Raw genomic sequence first — 24,334 nt, forward strand, 5'->3', positions numbered from 1 at the left:
AGCCCACATAACGTGATACCACAGCATTTAAAGGGGGCCCCTCACTCAATTAGGGGCCACTAAGGGTGCGCATAATAGATAGCACAGTGTCAGTCCCTGCCCTGTGTTCTGCTGTAGAATAAGGCTAGGTCTACACAACGGATAGGGCACAACTGCACTGCTACATTAGTCACGCAGCAATTTGTATAATGATAGTCTATGGTGTCGCAATGTGACATACCTCGACGCGACAGTGGCAGAAAAATCTAATAGCTTTTTTGCGACTGTCGCAGTCGCAGCATGTCGCAGTGTAACACCATAACTATCATTATAAAAATTGTCGCGCAACATTGGTGAGACAAAAGACACTTAAGGATCAGGCCATTTTTCACCTTAAAGGGGTTGTCTGGGTTCAGAGCTGATCCCGGACATACGATAATTTCACCCAGGCTGCCCCCCCATGAAATGCTCCGATGTTCTCCCTTGCCCTGCGCTGGATCGCACAGGGCAAGCGATCTGTTATTTAAAATTACACACTGCCGGGGGCAGAGGCTTCCGCCCAGCAGTGTGTTCCGTGTCGTCACTGGCTTTGATGGGCGGGCTTTAGCGCTGCCCTAGCCGTTTTACAGGCGTCACCGGGCTCACTGCTGGGCAGAAGCCTCCACCTGGCAGCCCAATGGAGAGCCCGGTACGTTACTGGGACTCCAGAAAATGCCTGTGCCCTGAGCGATTTAGCGCAGGGCAAAGGAGAGCATCGGAGCTTGAACTGCTTCAAAACTCAAGTCAGGGGGGCTGCCTGGGTGAAAATGGGCATATGTCCGGGTTCAGCTCTGAACCCGGACAACCACTTTAAGGACCAGACAGATTTTTTTAAAAATCTGACATGTATCACTTTATGTGGTAATAACTTTAAAACGCTTTTACTTATCCAGGCCATTCTGAGATTGTTTTCTAGTCACATATTGTACTTCATGACACTGGTAAATTTGAATCCAAATATTTAATTTTTATTTATAAAAAAATACCAAATTTATAAACAAATAAATAAATTAAAAAAATTCGCAACTTTCCACATTTCAATTTCTCTGCTTGTAAAACAGATAGTGATACCTCATATAATAGTTATTACTTTACATTTTCCATATGTCTACTTCATGTTTGGATCATTTAGTGAATGCCATTTTATTTTTTGGGGACGTTAGAAGGCTTAGAAAATGTCCAAAACCCACTTTTTAAGAACCAGTTCAGGTGAACTTTGTGAGGCTTACATAATAGAAACCACCTAACAATGACCCCATTTTAGAAACTACACCCCTCAAGGTATTCAAAACTGATTTTACAAACTTTGTTAACTCTTTAGGTGCTCCAAAAGAATTCATTGAAAATGGATATGAAATTTCAGAATTTCACTTTTTCTGGCAGATTTTTTATTTTAATCATTTTTTTTCCGCTAACAAAGCAAGGATTAACAGCCAAACTGAACTCAATATTTATTGCCCTGATGCTGTAGTTTACAGAAACACCACATATGTGGTCTTAAACTGCTGTATGGCCACACGGCAGGGAGCAGACGAAAAGAAACGCCATATGGTTATTGTAAGGCAGATTTTCATGGACTGTTTTTTTAACGCCATATCCCATTTGAAGCCTCCCTGATGCACCCATAGAGTAGAAACAAAATCACAGAAATGAGATAATAATGCACTTAGTAAAGTCGATGCAAGCACTATATATGGACAAATTCCTCACTCTGATATGATAAAATCTGAGACACTTAGCCAGGAGTGCGGTGTCTGCGCTCCTGAACATAGAAGCCCAATGGCTTAGGTAGGTTTAGTGTAGGACCCGCCTGACCTGAGACCACCTTGGCGCTTGGTAGGCGGGCACAGATGTGTTTTGATCAAAATATATTGGCTAAGTGTCTCAGATATTATCATATCAGAGTGAGGACGTTGTCCATATATAATGCCTGCATCTACTTTACTAAGTGCATTATTATCTTATTTCTGTGATTTTCTTCAATAATATGGCCAGGGACATCCGCACATTTATATATCATACCATGCAGGATGTTTTTATCTTAGTTTTTTCTGTGATTTTTTTTGTCTACATAGAGTAGAAACTCAAAAAAAGTGACCCCATTTGCAAACTACACCCCTCAAGGTATTCAAAAATGATTTTACAAACTTTTTTAACCCTTTAGCTGTTCCACAAGAATTAATGAAAATTGGAGATGAAATTTCAGAATTTCACTTTTTTGGCAGATTTTCCATTTTAATCATTTTTTTACGCTAACAAAGCAAGGGTTAACAGCCAAACAATACTCAATATTTATTGCCCTGATGCTGTAGTTTACAGAAACACCCCATATGTGGTCGTAAACTGCTGTATGGCCGCATGACAGGGTGCAGAAGAAAAGAACACCATATGGTTTTTGGAAGGCAGATTCTGTAGTTTAGGGTACTTTCACACTTGCGTTAAACTTTCCAGGTATTGAGTTAAATCCTAGGATCCGGATCCAGCCCCAACTGTTCTGGAAAAATGGATCTGGTTTTGCGGTCTCCCCCTGCGCAGACCTTTAACCCCTTAAGGACTCAGCCCTATTTCACCTTAAGGACCAGGCCATTTTTTGCAAATCTGACCAGTGTCACTTTAAGTGCTGATAACTTTAAAATGCTTTGATTTATCCGGGCCATTCTGAGATAGTTTTCTAGTCACATATTGTACTTCATGACAGTGGTAAATTTGAATCCAAATATTACATTTCTATTTATAAAAAAAATACCAAATTTATAAAAAAAATAAAAAAAAATTTGCAACTTTCCACATTTCAAATTCTCTGCTTGTAAAACAGATAGTGATACCTCATATAATAGTTATTACTTTACATTTTCCATATGTCTACTTCATGTTTGGATCATTTTGTGAATGCCATTTTATTTTTTGGGGACGTTAGAAGGCTTAGAAAATTTCCAAAACCCACTTTTTAAGGACCAGTTCAGGTCTGAAGTCACTTTGTGAGGCTTACATAATAGAAACCAAATCTGACCAGTGTCACTTTAAGTGCTGATAACTTTAAAACGCTTTGACTTATCCAGGCCATTCTGAGATTGTTTTTTCATCACATATTGTACTTCATGACACAGGTAAAATGAAGTAAAAAAAAAAATAATTACCAAAAATTTGTAAGAAAATTGCAAATTTCTAAGTTTCAATTTCTCTTTTTCTATAATACATAGTAATACCTCCAAAAATAGTTATTACTTTACATTCCCCATATGTCTACTTCATGTTTGGATCATTTTGGGAATTATATTTTATTTTTTGGGGATGTTACAAGGCTTAGAAGTTTAGAGGCAAATCTTGAAATTTTTCAGAAATTTTCAAAAACCCAATTTTTAGGGACCAGTTCAGGTCTGAAGTCACTTTGTGAGGCTTACATAATAGAAACCACCCAAAAATGACCCCGTTCTATAAACTACACCCCTCAAGGTATTCAAAACTGATTTTACAAACTTTGTTAACCCTTAGGTGTTCCAGAAGAATTAATGGAAAATAGAGATACAATTTTAAAATTTCACTTTTTGGGCAGATTTTCCATTTTAATAATTTTTTTCCGGTTACAAAGCAAGGGTTAACAGCCAAACCAAACTCATTATTTATGGCCCTGATTCTGTAGTTTACAGAAACACCCCATATGTGGTTTTAAACCGCTGTACGGGCACACGGCAGGGCGCAGAAGGAAAGGAATGCCATACGGTTTTTGGAAGGCAGGTTTTGCTGGACTGTTTTTTTTTACACCATGTCCCATTTGAAGCCTGCTGATGCACCCCTAGAGTAGAAACTCCATAAAAGTGACCCCATCTAAGAAACTACACCCCTCAAGATATTCAAAACAGATTTTACAAACGTCGTTAACCCTTTAGGTGTTCCACAAGAGTTATTGGCAAATGGAGATGAAATTTATGGCCCTGATTCTGTAGTTTACAGAAACACCCCATATGTGGTCGTAAATAGCTATATGGGCACAAGGCAGGGCGCAGAAGGAAAGGAATGCCATACGGTTTTTGGAAGGCAGGTTCTGCTGGACAGTTTTTTTTTTACACCATGTCCCATTTGAAGCCCCCCTGATGCACCCCTAGAGTAGAAACTCCAAAAAAGTGGCCCCATTTTAGAAACTACGGGATAGGGTTGCAGTATTGTTGGTACTAGTTTAGGGTACATATGATTTTTTTTGGGGTGATTGTCTCAGGTAGGGGGTCATTTTTTGATGGATGAGGTGACGGTTAGATTGGTACTATTTTGGTGGGCAAACGCCTTTTTGATCGCTTGCTGTTGTACTTTTTGTGATGTAAGGTGACAAAAAAAATTGTTTATTTAGCACAGTTTTTATTTTTTATTTTTTACTGTGTCCATCTGAGGGGTAAGGTCATGTGATATGTTTATAGAGCCGGTCGATACGGACACGGAGATACCTAATATGTATACTTTTTTTTCACCAATTTTTTTTTACTTTATTTAGGGAAAATGACGTTTTTGTTTATTTTTACTGGAAACTTTAAATTTTTTAGGGGAAAACTTTTGGGGGTATATTTGGGGGTATATTCCATTACAATGCATTCCAATACTTCTGTATTGGACTGCATTGGCTGTATGAGTAATACTGTGTGTATTACTCATACAGCTTCCGGGGCCTGTGAGATCCAGGGGGCTGGATCTCACAGGCTCTTCACCGGAAGGCAGCGCAGATGCCTCAGGAAGGCATCGCGCTGCCTTCCATGCCATCGGGTCCCCCCCACAGCCCCATGGGGACCTTGATGGCACTGCTGCCGCCGCCACCCGCACCATGATAAGCCGCAAACCGATCGCTGACACGGGGGGGTCACAGGACCCCGCGCGCATTTAGCCAAGGTGCCTGCTCAATGATTTGAGAAGGCACCTTGTTCCGATCATCGCCCACCGGGCAGCGGTGATCGGAACAACACATGACGTACCGGTACGTCATGTGTCCTTAAGGACTCGGGAAACATGCCGTACCGGTACATCATGTGTCCGTAAGGGGTTAAAAATGTGAAACAGAAATACCGGATCTGTTTTTCCGGAAAACAACCGTCTCACAAATGCATTGTTTTTCCGGAAAACAATGCATTTGTGAGACGGATCCGGATCCGTCTAAAAAAAATGGTATCCGTTTGCGACGTAACTGCCTGCCGGAATCCAACAACGCAAGTGTGGAATTACATTTATAGAAACACCCAATATATGGTCGTAAACTGCTGTACGGGCACACGACAAGGCGCAGAAGGAAAGGAACGCCATCTGGTTTTTGGAAGGCAGATTCTGTAGTTTAGTGTACTTTCACACTTGCGTTAAACTTTTCCGGTATTGAGTTCCGTCCTAGGGGCTCAATACCGGAAAAAACTGATCAGTTTTATCCTAATGCATTCTGAATGGAGAGCAATCCATTCAGTATGCATCAGGGTGTCTTCAGTTCAGTCACTGTACAGATTTTGGACGGCGAAAATACCGCAGCATGCTACGTTATTTTCTCCATCCAAAATTCCGGATCCGGCATTATTTTCCATTGAAATGCATTAATGCCCCAAGTGTTGCGCAGACCTTTAAAAATGTGAAAAAGATAAATACCAGATCCGTTTTTCCGGATGACAACCGGAGACACGGATCCGGTATTGCAATGCATTTGTGAGACAGATCCGCATCCGGATCCATCTACAAATGGTATCTATTTGCATAAAGATTGTCAGATCCGGCGATGGAACTGCCTGGTGGAATCCAGCAATTCAAGTGTGAAAGAACCCTTAGGGGATTGATATACCTGCTTCCACCAAATATTGATTGAGGCCTGCGATACATCTGCTTCCACAAAATACTGATTAAGGGGATTAATATACCTGCTTCCACAAAGTACTGATTAAGGGGTTTGATATACCAGCTTCCAACAAATACTGATTGAGGCCTGCGATACACCTGCTTCCACAAAATACTGATTGAGGGGTTTGATATACCAGCTTCCACCAAATACTGGTTGAGGCCTGCGATATACCTGCTTCCACAAATACTGCTCTTTTCTAGGGACTGTGGCACAGGGTCATTTTGAAAATGACAGGCAGAGTAAGAGGCAGGCCGTTCCGCAGGGGTGGTAGGGGTCGGGCAGGTACACCAGGCCTGAGCCTAAGTGGGAAGTTGGAGAAGGTGCGTGCAAATACGTCAAAGGACACACCAGAGTTGGTTGAGTTGCTCACTCAGCATTCCACTTCAAAACTCTCCTCATTCTCTGTATTTGCACCCTCCTCACTTTCTGCTGTGTGCACCTCCAAAAACACCACCATCACCATAGCCCCTCCACTCAAGAGGAATTATTTTCCCATCCATTCCCAGTCCTTACTGATGCGCAGCCATTCTTGGCATCGGATGAGGAAGAGGAGGTAGCAATGGCCGCCACCCAGCAGTCTGACGACACTACCCTGATCAGCCCAAGGAGGGTGGGCCCCGCTGTTGCTCCCTACTCCGAGATCTCTAATGTCAGTGGTGGTGACGGTGACGATGATGACGTGTCGATGGACGTCACGTGGGTGCCCACAAGAGAGGAAGAGGAGGGGAATTCAGAGGGAGAGACGGAGCAGCAGATAGGGAGAAGAAGCAGGCAGAACTCGCAGTGCACTGGAGGCAAAAAGCAGACTGCAAATGTATCTGGAGCGAGCCATCCACCATGCACAGTCACATCTTGCGCTCCTAGGACGCCGGCACATGGCTCCGCAGTGTGGGCTTTTTTAACGTTTCAACTGCTGACAATAGTGTTGCCATCTGCAGCCTGTGCTGTCAATGCATAAGTCGTCGTAAGCCCAACACTCACCTAGGGACAACTGCCTTAAGAAGGCACTTGGCCTTCCATCACCGAGCCCAGTGGGAGCAACGCCACACTCCCGGCACTCCACGTCCTGCCTCTTCTCCTCTGTCCTCCTATTTGTCCTACACTCCACCGTCCACCATGCCGTCGTGGCGTTCATCTGGCACAAGGCAGGCTTCCGTGGCCCAAATGTTCGAGTGTAAAGTTGATAACCCTCTTGCCTAATGGCTGACCGCTGGCCTGTCGGAACTGCCAGCCCGCCAACTACTGCCATATAAACTGGTGGACTCGGAGGCCTTTAGAAAATGTGTGGCCATTGGCACACAGCAAAGGAAAGTCCCAGGAAGGAAATATTTCTCCCAGAAGGGCATCCCAGAGCTGTATGGCCACGTTCAGCAGCAAGTGAATATATCTCTGGCACACAGCGTTGGTGCCAAGATACATCTGACCACAGACACTTGGTCTAGCAAACACGGGCAGGGAAGGTACATAACTTTTACTGCCCACTGGGTGAACCTTCTGACGGCCATCAGCATGTAACCTGTGGCACCTGTGTGGATTTGGTGTTACCACCACGGATTGCATGCAGGCCTGCCTCTTCTTCTCCTCCGCCTACTCCATCCTCCGTCTCCTCCTCAGCTGACTCCTCCTTTTCCACTGCTACCGCCTCTTCCGCTGCACCCCCCAAGCTCCCCAGAACCTATTCGACGTGCCAGGTGAGACGTTGCCATACTGTGCTGCGGCTGTTGTGCCTGGAAGCCAAGAGCCACACCGGTCCTGCACTGCTTTTAGCTCTGCGGTCACAGGCGGATCAATGGCTAACTGTGCTCAATTTGACAGTTGGTAAAGTGGTGTGCGACAACTGTGCCAATCTGAGTGTGCTGAAATGACACACGTGCCGTGCATGGCACACATCCTGAACTTAGTCGTGCAGCAATTTGTTGCCAAATACCCCGGAGTCCAGGACTTCTTGCGTCAGGCCAGGAAAATCTCTGGCTATTTTAGATCTTATACGGCCATGGTTCGCCTTGCTGACGTTTACACGGCGACACCACCTGCCTGTCTGATTTGTGACAGCCCGATGCACTGGAACGCCACCTTATATATGCTTGATAGGCTGCTCAAGCAGCAACGTGCCGTTAACGACTACCTGTACGAATTCTCCCCAGCAGGACAGGTTCTGGGGAGTTTGGTTTCTTTTAACCACACCAGTGGCTGCTCATGCACGACGCTCTGCGGCCATTTGATGAGATCACCAAACTGGTCAGTCGCAGCCGGGGCACCATCAGTGACATCGGACCTTAAACCTTCTTTCTGGAGCGTGCATTGCGTCGTGTCATTGATCAAGCTGTCGATGAGCAGAAGCTGGAAGATGAGAAAGTCGCAATGCTGAAAGAATTCCCAGGGGGGGCTACTCCATCTGAGACAAGTCAGCAGGAGTCAGAGGAGGATGGTGGCTGGGATGAGAAGGAGCAAGAAGAGCAGGCTTCTAGGCGGACTTTAAACTTTTTTCGGGGATTCCTGGTGTTGTCCGTGGCTGGGGGTAGGAGACCAAAGACGACATTCTCTTGGGCGATGAGCAGTAGCAAGGGCGCTCCACCGCTTCCAATTTAGTGCAAATGGGGGCCTTCATGCTCCAGTGTTTGAAGAGGGCCGCCGTATAAAAAGCATAAAGGACAAGGACCAGTACTGGGTGGCAACGTACTTAGACCCCCGGTACAAACACATAATGGCGGACATGTTACCAGCATCACAGAAGGCTGTCAGAATGCAGCATTTCCAGGCCTTGCTGTGAGAGATGCTGCATTCTGCTGTTGCGGGCGCTGGCAGAGGAATTTACACCCACAGCAAAACAGGTTCCGGTACCAATCCTAATGCACCTGCAAGAAGAGGGCGGTTTGAAGATGTGTTGGTCACTTCGGATATGATATCATTCTTGCAGCCAACCCATCGACCGCCGCTCCATATCCAGCCTCAGGTGTCTAGACTGACAGGTGTCCGACTACATCGGGTTAACGGCCTATGTGGACGCTCTGAGAAGTGAGGAACCCCTGGACTACTGGGTGTGCAGGCTTGACCTGTGGCCAGAGCTGGCACAATTTGCCATGGAACTCTTGGCTTGCCCCTCGTTCGAGTGTCCTGTCCGAAAGGACGTTCAGCTCAGCGGGGGGGATCGTGACCGATAAGCGCACTCGCCTAGCTCACGACAGTGTGGACTACCTCACATTTCTAAAAATGAATAAGGCATGGATCTCGGAGGAATTCAACACCTGTGACGACCCCGTGTAATTGAATTTCCTTATGCCAGCCCACACATATCCGCTACCTCCCAGAACAAAGAATGGTCCTTGTCTTATGTTTATACAAATCTTGTTAAGCGTTTCCTCCTTAAGGCTACTTTCACACTAGCGGCAAGGGACTCCGGCAGGCTGTTCCGACTGGTGAACAGCCTCTCGGATCCATGCTGCCACTAGTGCACGCGTGCCCCCGGACTACCGCTCTGGCCCCATTGACTATAATAGGGGCGGGCCGGAGTTCCGGCGGCAGCACGGCAAACATGCCGAGAGACGGCCGGAATAAAACTACGACATGCACTAGCGACAGCACAGATCTGACAGGCTGTTCACCCGCTGTAACAGCCTGCCGGAGTTCCTTGCCGCTAGTGTGAAACTAGCCTAACATGGAAACACCCCATATCGTACATTGCTGTTTGGGCACACAGCAGGGATCAGAATGGTTTATGGTCACCTTATTGCTGTTGATCAAGTATTGCAACTTCTGTCTTTTAAATAAAGGCATGTCTTTTACATCAAATGGTCTGATTATAATATCTAATCCACATCTGAATTGAAGGGCCTGTTTATTAATCCACTCTTTAACGGTGCATAATTTAGCATAAAATAAGTTTTCTGTTCACCAAAAGATTCTTATATTTATTTATTTATGCAGTTATAAAAACCAAAATACTGATTTCCAAATTGATCTGTAACTTAAAGGGGTATTCCCACCATCAGTTTTCATACTTGCTTGTGGCCAGCGCGACGTTCACTTCCTGGATTCGGCTGGGCTTGATTGACGTCTTCTCCCTTTGAATTGGGCCCCCCCCCACCGGGCCTGACCTCCCCTGGTCATACACAGGGGACTGGCATGCCAGCAAATCCATCATAGGGGCCCGGCCTCGGGCAAAATCATAAAATATACTGTATACAGAGCGGGCAAAATTTTTTTGATATACACAGGGGACAAATGTAATATATACAGAGGGGGCAAAATGGATATAAATACAGGGGGCAAGGGCAGGGGTGTAACGATCGCGGTTGCACCCTCTGCAACTGTGATCGTTACGCCCCTTCCTTAATATAAATCCATTTTGCCACCTCTGTATATATTACATTTGTCCCCTGTGTATATATGTAATTTTTTGCCTGCTCTGTATATATATATAAAAAAAATCACTTTGCCTCTATATATGTCATGATTTTGTCTTCCAGGCCGGGCCCCTATGAAGGATTTGATGCCATGCCAGTCCCCTGTGTATTGCCACTGTGCCACACTGCCAGGTGCCCCTCTGTGAGTTATGAAGCCAGCGGTCTGTGCACATTTACACACCTTCTCTGAGGAGACTGCTCCATTCCCGTCTTCCTGTGTGCGCCGCGAGCCCGCGTGATACGGCGAGATCACGGCAAGAAAGCAGCGCCGGTTGGTGGAGGTGGAGCCGGGGGTGCGGTGGGATGTAATTAACTGTGAGAGCGCAGTGCTGTGCCGCCGGTCAGGCACAACCTGACTGGCCATTATTAAATGAGGATAAAAAATATTTAATCACTTGCGGCGGGGCTGTGGTGACCTCGATCATTAGCACTTGCAATAGGGGCCCTCTGGGCCCCCCTGGCTTAGGGGCCCGGTCGCAAATGCGACCGCTGTGACCCCTATAGTTACGCCACTGGTCTCTACCAGGGTAAAATTTAGTGAGCTTCTTCAGAGCATAGTATAAGCGTTGTGCAATAAATAATTGTGATACCCTCTTTTAAGAGTTTAATGTTATAGGGGTACATTTATTAAGACTGCGCTGACGGTGGATCACCGAAGTTACATAGTTAATACAGTTGAAAAAAGACATAAGTCCATCAAGTTCAACCAAGGGATAGGTGGGAATGCAAATCCCAGAAGGAATTGAGACTCAGATTTCTACACGTTTTCATAAGCTTTAAAGGGTATTCCCATCTTAGACAATGGGGGCATATCACTAGGCGGTGGGACCCGCACCTTTATCGACAACAGAGCGGAGAGTGCTGTGGCTGGAGGACCCCAGATTTCCCGCGGTCCATCCACCACCAAGCGCTAATCCCCGCCTCTCCCATAGAAGTGAACGGGAGCGTGCAGTGTGCCCTCATTCACTTTCGGGGCTCCGTTCTCGATATAGGTGCGGGTCCCAGCAATATGTCCCTATTGTCTGAGATGAGAAAACCCCCTTTAATGTCGTTTACTTTTAAGAATTCATCTAAATCCTTTTTTAACCCATCCACTGTTCCTGCTGTGACCACGTCCTGAGGAAGTCTTTTCTAGAGATGGCCTTGCGGTTCACCCCGGCGGTAGTTCGCTGCGAACTTTGCTCGTTCGCGGTTCGCCAAACGGGCGAACATATGGCGATGTCCGCTGGCGCCATATTCTTTTACATTGTAAAGAACTTTGACCCATGACACGTCCATCAGGTGGTACAGGACAGCCAATTGAGACATTTCAGCACATGGATCTGCCCGCCATTTTACATTTAGTCTTTTGCCAGTGTAGGGAGAGGTTGCTGTGTGGAGCAGGGACAGACTGTTATGGACCACTGATGGTCAGTTTGCAGTGTTCGCCAGCAAGCACATGCAGGCTGCCATCTTGACTCACCCGCCGGCGATGCACAGGTAAGCCCTTACCTGTGCCTGGAGCCGGTCTGAAATCAAATGTGGTCACCGGTAGCAGGCAGTTCCGAGAGCAGCCCGATGAACGCCCCGGCGGCTGTTCTCGGAACTGCCTGCTCCCGCTGACTGCATTTGATTTCAGACCGGCTCCCTGCACAGACACAGGTAAGGGCTTACCTGTACATCGCCAGACGAGTCAAGATGGCAGCCCGCATGTGTTCGCTGGCGAACACTGCGAACTGACTATCACTGTTAGGTACACCAAACGCTAGCTAATAGGGCCACAAAAGTCCTTTTAAGGACTGGTATAGGTGTGCTATCGATAGGTGTGACTTACTGAGGGGTGTAATATACTTTCTAACATATTATAGTGCATTTGTATGTTGCAACAGTTGTGTGCGGTTCTGCTGCGATAATGCAGCTACACAGAGTGACAAACGCTATTGGAACAAATAATTTCTACTGGTGTGATATACCAGTTGCCCCCCAAAAAAATTGATTGAACCAGGGGTATAATATACCAATTATATACTTTCTATATAGTGCATTTGGGTAGTGCAACATTTGTTTGCGGTTTTTCTGCGTTACCTCAGCTACAGATAGTGACAAACGCCATTGGAACAAATAATTTCTATTAATAATTTTTAAGGCCCGTACTCCTGTGGCCTAAAATAAAAATCTTCTAGGCTCCAACAGGGCACATTTCAGAGAATTTCCCTTTAAGACGCATAAAATGTCACCTGATTAAGATACATATTTTTTGTTGGAATTTTTGTCATTGATCCGCCTCTGGTATGTCACTGTCCATGTTGTGGGACTATTTGTACACTTCTACTAAGTATTTGGTGGCTGAAAATATGAGCTGAGGGTTTTTCAGGTTCGCCTGCCATTAAAGTAAATGCGGCCCGCCGCGAAATAGTGGTTCCCGAACATTTTATTGCGTTCGCGAACCGTCCCGGCCGATGTTCGTCCACCACTAGTCTATTCCACAGCTTCACCGTTCTTTCAGTAAAGAAGCTTTGACGCATCCGGAGACTGAACTTTTTCTTCTCCAGTCGGAGGCAGTGCCCCCTTGTCTTTTGAGCGCATTTTACATGGAACAGTTTTTCACCGTATTTTTTGTATGGCCCATTTATATATTTGTATAGGTTAATCATTTCCCCCCTTAAACGTCTCTTCTCAAGACTAAATAAATTCAATTATTTTAATCTTTCTTAATAATGAAGACCCTCTATGACCCTTATCATTTTAGTCGCTCTCCTCTGTACTTTTTCCAGTTGTAGTGCATCCTTTCTATGGACTGGTGCCCAGAACTGAACTGCATATTCCAGATCAGGCCCCACCAACGCTTTGTAAAGTGGTAATATCACATCCCTGCCCGGCGAGTCCATGCCTGGTTTAATGCATGACAGTATCCTGGTGGCCTTAGAAGCATCTGATTGACATTGTATGCTGTTATTTAATCTACCATCCACAATGACACCCAAATCCTTCTCTATAAGTGACTCTCTTAGTGTTACATCACCTATGAAGCGCAGAGATTATTACTACCAAAATGCATAACTTTACATTTGTCCACATTGAACCTCATTTGCCAAGTTGATGCCCAATCACTCAGTGTTCAAGTCAGCTTGTAGTATATGGACTTCTTCCATAGCCCGTACAGTTCTACACAGCTTAGTGTCATCTGCAAAAATAGAAATAGTGCTATTAATCTTGTCCTCAAAAGGGCCCAGCACTGAACCTTGGGGTACACCACTTATAACCTGGGACCAGTCTGAATAGGAATCATTGACCACAACTCTCTGGACACGGTCCTTCAGACAGTTTTCATTCCAATTACAAACTATAATTTCAAAGCCTATAAACCTTACTTTACCTATTAAACATCTATGAGGGACAGTATCAAAAGCCTTTGCAAAATCCAGAAACACTACATCCACAGCCGCCCCTCTGTCCAGGCTACTACTCACCTCCTCATAAAAACAAATCAGGTTAGTCTGACAACTTCTGTCCTTGGTAAACCCATGTTGGTTATCACTTATAATATTTACAGTCACATACTCCTGTATATAGTCTCTTAAGAGTCCTTCAAACATTTTTCCTACAATAGAAGTTAAACTAACTGGTCTATAATTACCTGTGGAGGACCTTGATCCTTTTTTGAATATGGGCACCATGTTTGCCTTGTGCCAATCACTTGGCACTGTACCAGTACCTAGAGGCGCTGGCCTCTAGTTATGTAGAGTCGCTGGCCTCTAGATAATTTTGGTGCATCCACCACCAATTTTAAATGTAAAACAGCTTCCTTGCTGTCTTACATTTATACTAGGGATGAGCGAATCGACTTCGGATGAAACATCCAAAGTCGGTTCGCATAAAGCTTTGTTCTAATACTGTACGGAGCAGGAGCTCCGTATAGTATTAGAATGTATTGGCTCCGATGAACCGAAATTATTGCTTCGCGAAGTCTTGCGAGACTTCGCTCAATATCTTCATAAATTAATATGTACTGTAAAAAAACATTTCCCGAACTCGGGTTCAGTTTCAAGGTACCACTTGGAACTGAACCAGAGTTCGGGAAATGTTTTTTTTACAGTAAAAACTAATTCATGAAGTGTTTGCGTGAAGTCTCACAAGACTTCGCGAAGCAATAACTTCGGCTCATCGGAGCCAATACATTCTAATACTGTACGGAGGTCCTGCTCCATACAGTATTAGAACAAAGTGTTATGCAAATCGACTTTGGATGTTTCATCTGAAGTCGATTCGCTCATCCTTAATTTAGACCATTTACTACGCCTAAACCAGATGTAGAAAATGATGAATGAGACGGGCCTGCCAACCCAGATTCTTATGCAACATAGCATGTGACAAAATCGGCGCCAGATATACGCCACAAAAGTGGCATATATCTGTTCGTAAATGACCCCCATAGACTGCACATTCTGAAAGATGATCCCAATGATTTTGCATTGATGGATCTACATGCTGATCCCAAATTCCATAGACCAACTATGGAATTTTCTCTATCTTCTCAATAAGTAAAAGTTTATAAAACGTGGGAAACACTCCCTTTATTAGTTAGGGATTTCAAAACCATGTCAAAAGGCCCAGGAAGTTCAGATAAGGTCGTGAAATCAAATATTTCAGATTTCAAAGCACGTTGTTATTGAAAATAATACAATTTTCCAATATTAGGAAGTGAATATTTAATCTTCATCTCTTCAAAGCCTAGCAATCTGTCACCAACAAAAATCTGCCCTAGTTTATCTCAAGGATCTTCCAAAATGTACAGTCCATCCTATTAAAGGGGTTGTGTCACTTCAGCAAATACAATTTATAATGTAGAGAAAGTTAATACAAGACACCTACTAATGTATTGTGATTGTCCATATTGCTTCCTTTGCTGGCTGGATTCATTTTTCCATCACATTATACACTGCTCGTTTCTATGGTTCCGACCACCCTGCAATCCATCAGTGGTGGCCGTGCTTGTACTCTATAGAAAAAAGCACCAGCCTATGCGCTCTCCCACGGTCCCGGCCATCAGAGAGGTCGGCACTTTTTCTTATAGTGTGCACGCACGAAGACCTCTGCTGGATCCAATAGAGAATGTGAGGAGGTTAAGCTGGTTTCCTGCACAGGGGCAGCACTGACTTTGTGGTTATATGCATCTTCATAAGAGCTTATTTAAAGGGGCTTTCAGCATCTGATCGGGGAGATCGGTGCCTCTGTGAGCGCCACAGCCTGGTTATCAAGCACAGTGCCGTACATAGAATAGCGGCTGTGCTTGATATCGCGCTCATCCCCAATCACTTCTATGGGGCTGAACTGTGCCTAGGCCACGTGACCGATGAATGCGTCGTCACTCGACCTAGGAAAAGCTGAGAGAAGGCCATGGCGCTATTTGCCGTTGTCTTCTCAAACAGCTAATCGGCTGGGGTCCCAGGTGTCGAATCCCTACTGATCAGATACTGATGACCTATCCTGTGGATAGCTCATCAGTATTAAAGTCTTGGAAAACACCTTTAATAACATCTGTTCAAATATGAAGCCTTTGCTTAGTTTTTGGCTACATTTTATGTAAAATATAGCAAGAAAAAAATAAATGCTGCAAAACTCAAAAGAATGAACAAACCATTGGTGTCAAATAACACCCTGTTTTAAGCCATGCCTTTTTTACCCATGTAAACTTGACTGGTATTTCTTGTTGGCAACCCAAGATAACGTTGTATTTGTAATGACCCGTACTATAAACCTAAAGAGGACCTTTCATGGATTTTTTCTTTTGTTTAATTTAGTACCTTTACTTGCGGACTACTCTCCGCTGATGCTACCATTCTTGTTATTTTTTTTCAAATACCCCTTGCATGCCCCACTATGCCCCCTTGCAGTTTTTTCCCACCCAGTATGTTAATGCTAAGCATGGGTACTGAGAGGAGGAGACGCCAGGGTTTCTCAGTCAGTGTCTCCTTCACTTACCGTGCTCCAATCACAGCGGAGCACGTCACAGCCAGGGAGAAAAAACAGCTCTCCTTCTCCCTGACTGTGATGCCCTCTGCTGCGATTGGACTGCGGCACAGCCAGGGAGAAGGAGACGCCCACTGATATTGAATGGAAGAAAGGATGGTAGCATCAGTGGAGCGTACCCCGCAATTAAAGGTACAATTAAACAGAAAACATTCCATGAAAGGTCCTCTTTAATACATTACTTTTCAAAAAACATTATAGAAACTAAAAAACAATATCACAATTTCTGTTTTCTATTCATCTCACCTCCTAAAAATGGAAGCAATGAAAAATGGTACCAATGAAAACTACAAATTGCCCTGCAACAAATAGTTCCAGCAGGGAACAGCCTGCCAGGGCTCTCTGGATCTGGCGGGATGTTAGCACAATGCCCGCCAGCCACATTGACTATAATTGGGTCTCTGGGCACTACTCAGCAAGTATGCCAGGATTCAGCAGGACAAAAACCACTGCCGGAACAGCCAGTCGGAACTATTCCATGAGTGTGAAACTAGCCTTACACTGACAGAAACATAAAAATGTTATGGATCTTGGGATGCAGCAATACAAAAACAAATAATTTTGTTTAAAAAAAGCAGTTTTTATTGGGCAAGTATTATAATTCTGAGGATAGGTTATCAATATACTGCACGACCCCTTTACGAAGATTATGCTTAGAAGGACTCTCACTTATCGTTGTGTTGCCAAAATGGTGACCTGGCTGCAATACAGCTTATCTTATTTGTTAGTAATATGTGATAAAACCATTTTGTGATTTCAAAACAATTATTGAGGTCTTCAGCCCAATTGAGTCGAATGATTATTATTCCTTTTCACCACAATGTAACATCTAGCCAAAGAGCACAAAAAATTGTCGCATTTACCCAAAAATGGTGAAAACACAATATTCACATTCAACTTATATTTTCCTGGCTTGAGATAAATGTTAGGGATAAAATTATTATAATACAGTAATTTTAAAGACTTACAAATAGTTGGCATTTCCTCCTCCTCACACATGGGTGATAAGAGCACATGGCAGCTGTCAGGATTTCCAATTAAGGATAAGGCTATTTTGCGACAGAGGTCCTCAGCATTACTCTCATCAAGCAAGCTGTGATAATATTCCAAGGATATCACTCCCATGTCCACCAGAGACTGAAGATATACTCTTAAATCTGAAGATGACGAGTTTAGAACCCTGTTTTTTATAAATGGCAAAATCTCTTTAAATAAATCCATATCTGTAAATAAATAGCAGACGAAACATGTAACTAGACTAAATAAGTGCCTTCTATAAAGAGACAGCAGAACCACAAGTAGTTTGTTTCCTCATTTTGTGTAACCAGCCAATGGATCTCTAAATTGCCTGCTAAGGAACTGCTTTGTTCCCAATCTTCTTTACACAGCATATTATATCAAAAATAGACAATAAAAAGCTGTAGTAAAAGCCACCCCCCCCAGATCTTCAAATGTGAAACAGAAGTTATTCACCCAGTGCAGACAACATTATTTCAATCCCTCAATGGAACCATTTTTAAGCCATTGAGGGACTGATATATTGCTGTGTACACTGGTTGAATAAATCCACTTTCACATTGAAGAGTTGGGAGTGTGGATTTTTCGACTTCCTTGATTGAGCATTGATGGATTGGATGCGGACTCATTCACTTCAACAGGGCCGCAAAAGTTGCGGAAACGACACTGTGTGCCGTCTGCTTACGTATGCCCGTTCCGTGGCATCTGCAAAAATAAAGAACATGTCCTATTCTTGTCTGTATTACAGACAAGGATAGGACTGTCCTATAATTGGCCGAACGTTCCATTACGCAAAATGCAGAATGCACACAGCTAGTATCTGTCTTTTGCGAATCCGCAATTTGCAAATCTCAAAACAGGCTATGGTCGTGTGCATGAGCCCTAAAGGTCAGGACAATTCTCAGGAAGGAGCATTCCTAGATGCCACTGATCACCTGATGGATGAGCAAAGGCTTATTCATTCATCAGGCGAAAGCATAGTTGATGTAGACTCCAAAATTATCATTTTTGGACAGCAGATCATAATGCATAAACAGGGATCTGCTGCCCAGAAACATTTAATCTGTATGTGGACAAGTATTCACAGCAGAAATTGCTAGTTGCCAAACAGAGGAGATGATTGCTGTATGTAAATATTACTCTCATCTCAAAATGCCACCAAAAAGACTTGTAAAAAGCTCCATAAGAAACACTTAAAAATGCATAGTAGATGTATAACACTTAAAAATGCATAGTAGATGTATAGCTGTCAACATAGCATACATGTCATAGAGGCAGCCCTTGACAGCTTTTTTAGACAGGGGAAAGAAAGTCCTGAATGCAATACTTTTGTTTCCGTCTAAAAAACGGATCTCAGATGGAAATGGCTCAAAGAGATGAAAAATTATTTTTTATTGGATCCTGTAAAAAAATGGATACTATGTAACACTATGCATGACTGATGCAACAGGATCCATTTTTTTTACAGGATCCTGTTTTTTTTTCTCTCTTCTGACGAATCAGAAGAACGGAAAGCTAAACGGTGATGCGAATGCACCCTCAGCAGGTCTGCAAAAATGTATGCGGTTATCCATAGTTCATGGATCCACCGTTTGCGGACTGCAAAATACATACTATCATGAGCATGAGGCCTAGAAAGAGAGCTCAAACGGTTCGAAAAATACTCAAAAACAATAAGGAAAAAGAACACAGGAGTTCACTATTTACTGCAGCAAAAAAAAAAAAAGCTTTTATGAAATACATTTTATATTACAAGCATGGCAGCATATCATTGCCATTTTGTACTACTCTACTGCCCTTTTAAAATAGGCAGTATAGTACAATATACAGCAGAATATGTCTGGGCACCAGGGTCAGTATCCAGGGTTGGACTGACCCACCAGAGTACTTGAGAATACTCAGGTGAGCCCAAGCTCTGACACATAACAGGCCCTTTATAAAACAGGGCAACTAAGATCTAGCGGAGGATGAAGATGACCTTGGAATCAGTAACGACCAGATATTCTGTTAAACTGTATCTATGATAAGTCTTGAATGTCCATTGATTTCAAAATTATTTAAAAGTGAATATGCATATGTCCTGTATACATAGAAGGTGAACCCTCAGAACCATTCCTCTGGTGGGACAAAGGAAATTCATTTTGACTTTGACATTATTTACTCGATTGAGTACCATTTTCCCTCCTTTTGTCCCTTTCTAGTCTACAGCAATCCAACATTTTCCATATTTGTCCCATGAGGCAAATATTGATTTGTCATTCCTCCTTCAATGACAGTGCATGTGAAAAAACATGTTTTTCAGTGGGAAACTGCTGAAACAGAAACCTTCCCCTCTACTGTATAAGCTATTAAGATTAGATGGTGTTCAGATAAAGATGTAGGCGATGAGGATTCTGCTTTTTAAGAAGAGTTATAATATACATTAAGGCCCCATGCACACGGCCGTTGTTCACAGCCGTGTGCGGGCCGTGGAACCGCGGCCTGGATCCCTCCTGAGAGCAGGAGCGCACGGCGTCACTGGTTGCTATGACGCCGTGCGCCCCCTGCTGCCGCCACAGTACAGTAATACACTGGTATAGATCGTACCAGTGTATTACTGTACTGTGCCGGCAGCAGGGAGCGCACGGCGTCATAGCAACCAGTGACGCCGTGCGCTCCTGCTCTCAGGAGGGATCCAGGCCGCGGTTCCACGGCCCGCACACGGCTGTGAACAACGGCCGTGTGCATGGGGCCTAAGGATAAGCTTTTGAATGTTTGCAAAGGTGAGTTAGTTTTGTAAAGAAAAGGGAGCCTCTCAAAGATGGCTAGCAGCAAAACTCATCTCTTTATAGGAAACCTGACATGAAACTTATTCTTGTAAATTTAGTTTTTATTAACAAGCATAATAAAAGTGATAAAAGCTTACAATAGTATGGAATTAGGTAACAATGACCATTACAAATACATATATGTGAGCAATATATCCTATTACAACAGCAAAAAGATATTATTTCCTAGTTAAAAACAAAGAAAGAAAAATCACAAGTGAAAAAACACTTCTAATGATTATCATCCAGTGTATAATCTATTCAAGATTCATAACAAGGAGAGCATTTATTGAATATGAGAACAATTCGAATAAACCAATATAAGTCAGTCAAAGAATGACTCATAGAATGGTGAAGGGAAAGGAAGGAAAGGGGGAGGGAAGGGGAGGGGGAGGAAAACAAAACAAGGGGTCAAATGGTGGGGAACAAAAATTTATTTTTCTTTCCAGTTACAAAGCAAGGGTTAACAGCCAAAAAAAACTCAATATCTATGGCTCTGATTCTGGAGTTTACAGAAACACCCCATATGTGGTCGTAAACCGCTGTACGGGCGCACGGTAGGGCGCAGAAGAAAAGGAATTCCATACGGTTTTTGGAAGGCAGATTTTGATGGACAGTTTTTTTTACACCATGTCCCATTTGAAGCCCCCCTGATGCACCCCTAGAGTAGAAACTCCAAAAAAGTTACCCCATTTTAGAAACTACACCTCTCAAGGTATTTAAAACTGATTTTACAAACTTTGTTAACCCTTTAGGTGTTCCACAACAATTAATGGAAATAGAGATACAATTTCAAAATTTAACTTTTTGGGCAGATTTTCCAATTTAATAATTTTTTTCCAGTTACAAAGCAAGGGTTAACAGCCAAACAATACTCAATATTTATGGCTCTGATTCTGTAGTTTACAGAAACACCCCATATGTGGTCGTAAACTGCTGTACGGGCACACGGCAGGGTGCAGAAGGAAAGGAATGCCATACGGTTTTTGGAAGGTAGATTTTGCTGGACTGGTTTTTTGACACCATGTCCCATTTGAACCCCCCCGATGCAACCCTAGAGTAGAAACTCCCAAAAAGTGACCCCATTTTAGGGTACATATGATTTTTGGTTGCTCTATATTACACTTTTTTGAGGCAAGGTAACAAGAAATAGCTGTTTTGACACCGTTTTTATTTTTTGTTATTTATAACATTCATCTGACAAGTTAGATCATGTAGTATTTATATAGACCAGGTTGTCATGGACGCGGCGATACCTAATATGTATACTATTTTTTTTATTTATGTAAGTTTTACACAATGATTTCATTTTTGAAACAAAAAAAATCATGTTTTAGTGTTTCCATATTCTGAGAGCCATCGTTTTTTCAATTTTTGGCAATTATCTTTAGGGTATGACTTTTTGATTGCTTGCTATTACACTTTTTGTGATGTAAGGTGACCAAAAATTGCTTTTTATACACCTTTTTTTATTTCTTTTTATATGGTGTTCACCTGAGGGGTTAGGTCATGTGATATTTTTATAGAGCAGGTTGTTACGGACGCGGCGATACCTAATATGTATAATTTTTTTAATTTACTTAAGTTTTACACAAATAACAGCTTTTTTAAAACAAAAAAAAAATATGTTTTAGTGTCTCCTTATTATGAGCCATAGTTTTTAGTTTGTTTTTTTAGGCTATTGTCTTAGGTAGGGACTATTTTTTTGCGGGATGAGGTGACGGTTAGATTGGTACTTTTTTGATGGGCATACGCCGTTTTGATTGCTTGCTGTTGTACTTTTTGTGATGTAAGGTGACAAAAAAAATTGTTTATTTAGCACAGTTTATATTTTTTTTATTTTTTACGGTGTTCATCTGTGGGGTTAGGTCATGTGATATGTTTATAGAGCCGGTCGATACAGACGCGGCGATACCTAATATACCAATTTATTTGGGGAAAATGATGTTTTTGTTTATTTTTACTTGAAACTTTTAATTTTTTTTGGGGGGGGGAAAGATTTTTTTCAACTTTTTTTTCACTTCATTTTTTGTCCCACATTGGGACTTAAACTTTTGGGGGTCTAATCCCCTTTGCAATGCATTCCAATACTTCTGTATTGGAATGCATTGGCTGTATGAGTAATACAGTGTGTATTACTCATACAGCTTCCTGTCTGTGAGATCCAGGGGGCTGGATCTCACAGGCTCGTCACCGGAAGGCAGCGCCGATGCTTAAGGAAGGCATCGCGCTGCCTTCCATGCCATCGGGTCCCCCTTACAGCCGCACGGGGACCCGATGGCACCGCCAACCGCCCACCGCAACTCCCGCAACGGGGACCCGATGGCGATCGCCGACATTGCGGGGTCAACTTGTTCCGATCACCGCCCGCCGGGCAGCAGTGATCGGAACTACACATGATGTAACGGTACGTCATGTGTCCTTAAGTACCGGGACATCGTGCCGTACCAGTACATCATGTGTCCCCAACAGGTTAAAGGCTATGTACACCTTTGGTGGCAATTTTATTTTTTTATGATTGCATTTTATTCATTTTGGCCTAAAAATAATTTTGTCAAATAGTCTTTATTAAAAATATTGAGCTGTTCTATCACAAGGCAGAATACATTGCATATCCATTCTATTAACTCCTTATAAACAGAGGTGAATTTCTCCCTCTCTATGTAATTCTGGGTTACTACAGCAGGGGACTGTCCTCTACTGTTCTGGGTCAGCTGGTCACCTAAAAATGACAAGCTTTCTTCATCCCCTCAATAAACGTCATCAGTTATAATTCCTTGACTCCCTTCCTCTTTTTTTTATTTCATTTCTTCATTTTCACCATGTCTCTCCCCTTTTTGTCATTTTTTAGATTTCTTTATAAAATGTGTAAAATATTTTAAAAAATTACAATACATTTGGTATATGCAGTCTCAACTGAACCTTTTATCCGTACTAGTAAATTCATGCCACTTGAAAATTGAAAATTAGGTCAGTAAAGTGATTGTCTTTTTTAGGCTGCGTTCACACGGGCGAGATTTCCGCGCGGGTGCAATGCAGTAGGTGAACGCATTGCACCTGCACTGAATCCTGACCCATTCATTTCAATGGGGCTGTGCACATGAGCGTTTTTTTTCATGCATCACTTCTGCAATGCTTTAAAATCGCAGCATGTTCTATATTCTGCGTTTTTCACGCAGCCCTGGCTCCATAGAAGTGAATGGGGCTGCGTTAATAACGCATTGCATCCGCAAGCAAGTGCGGATGCAATGCGTTTTTCACTGATGGTTGCTAGGAGATGTTGTTTGTAAACCTTCAGTTTTTTATCACGCGCGTGAAAAACGCATCAAAACGCATTGCACCCGCGCGGAAAAAACTGAACAACTAAACGCAATTGCAGCCAAAACTGACTGAACTTGCTTGCAAAATGGTGCGAGTTTAACTGAACGCACCCTGAACGCATCCGGACCTAATCTGTCACGCTCGTGTGAACTCAGCCTTAGGGTATGGCCACACATGCAGGGTTTTTTATGCAGTTTTCGAAGCCAAAATCAGGTGTGGATCATAAAAGAAGACATAAAAGAACAGATGCTACTATGCTTTTTTCAATCTAGTCCTGGCTTTGCCGTCAATAACTGAATAAAAAGACCTGCATGTGTGGCTGTACCCTTATACATACAAGACCAAATTACATGTAAAACACTATGCACGCTTTGACGTGAGGTTTCAGATTTAGAAATTGTATATATTTTTTTTTTGTATTTGAATCTGCTGTGGGCTCAGGAAAGATAGAGACTGTGACTGCACTTTTAAAATTTTTAATGTGTCATAAAGACATTTCAGAGTCTTTTACTTGTGGTGCGGATACCCACATCAGTCGCTAAAACGAATCATTAAGCTGGGAAGACGGGTTCATAGACTTGCTGATTGGTTTAGTGATTAGTGGTGTTTTTAGCACTCAAGCCTCCATCAAAACTGCTAACATGTCTCAATGAAGGTATACTGTGGAAAATCGATCATGTGAATATTCCTGCTCACTTTAGTACAACAGGTCAAGTTCTGTCCCTTCTAAACTTGGATAGCACCCAGACAGAAACATTGTTAATGTGAAAGTAGCCTAAGACACATACAGTGCCTTGAAAAAGTATTCATACCTCTTGAACTTTTTCAAATTTTTTCACATTCACAAACTTAAAGGGGTTGTCCGGTTTCAGAGCTGTACCCGGACATAAGCTCCCTCTCTTTCA

The sequence above is a fragment of the Bufo gargarizans genome, chromosome 8 (assembly GCF_014858855.1).
Source record: "Bufo gargarizans isolate SCDJY-AF-19 chromosome 8, ASM1485885v1, whole genome shotgun sequence".
Lineage (NCBI taxonomy): Eukaryota > Metazoa > Chordata > Amphibia > Anura > Bufonidae > Bufo > Bufo gargarizans.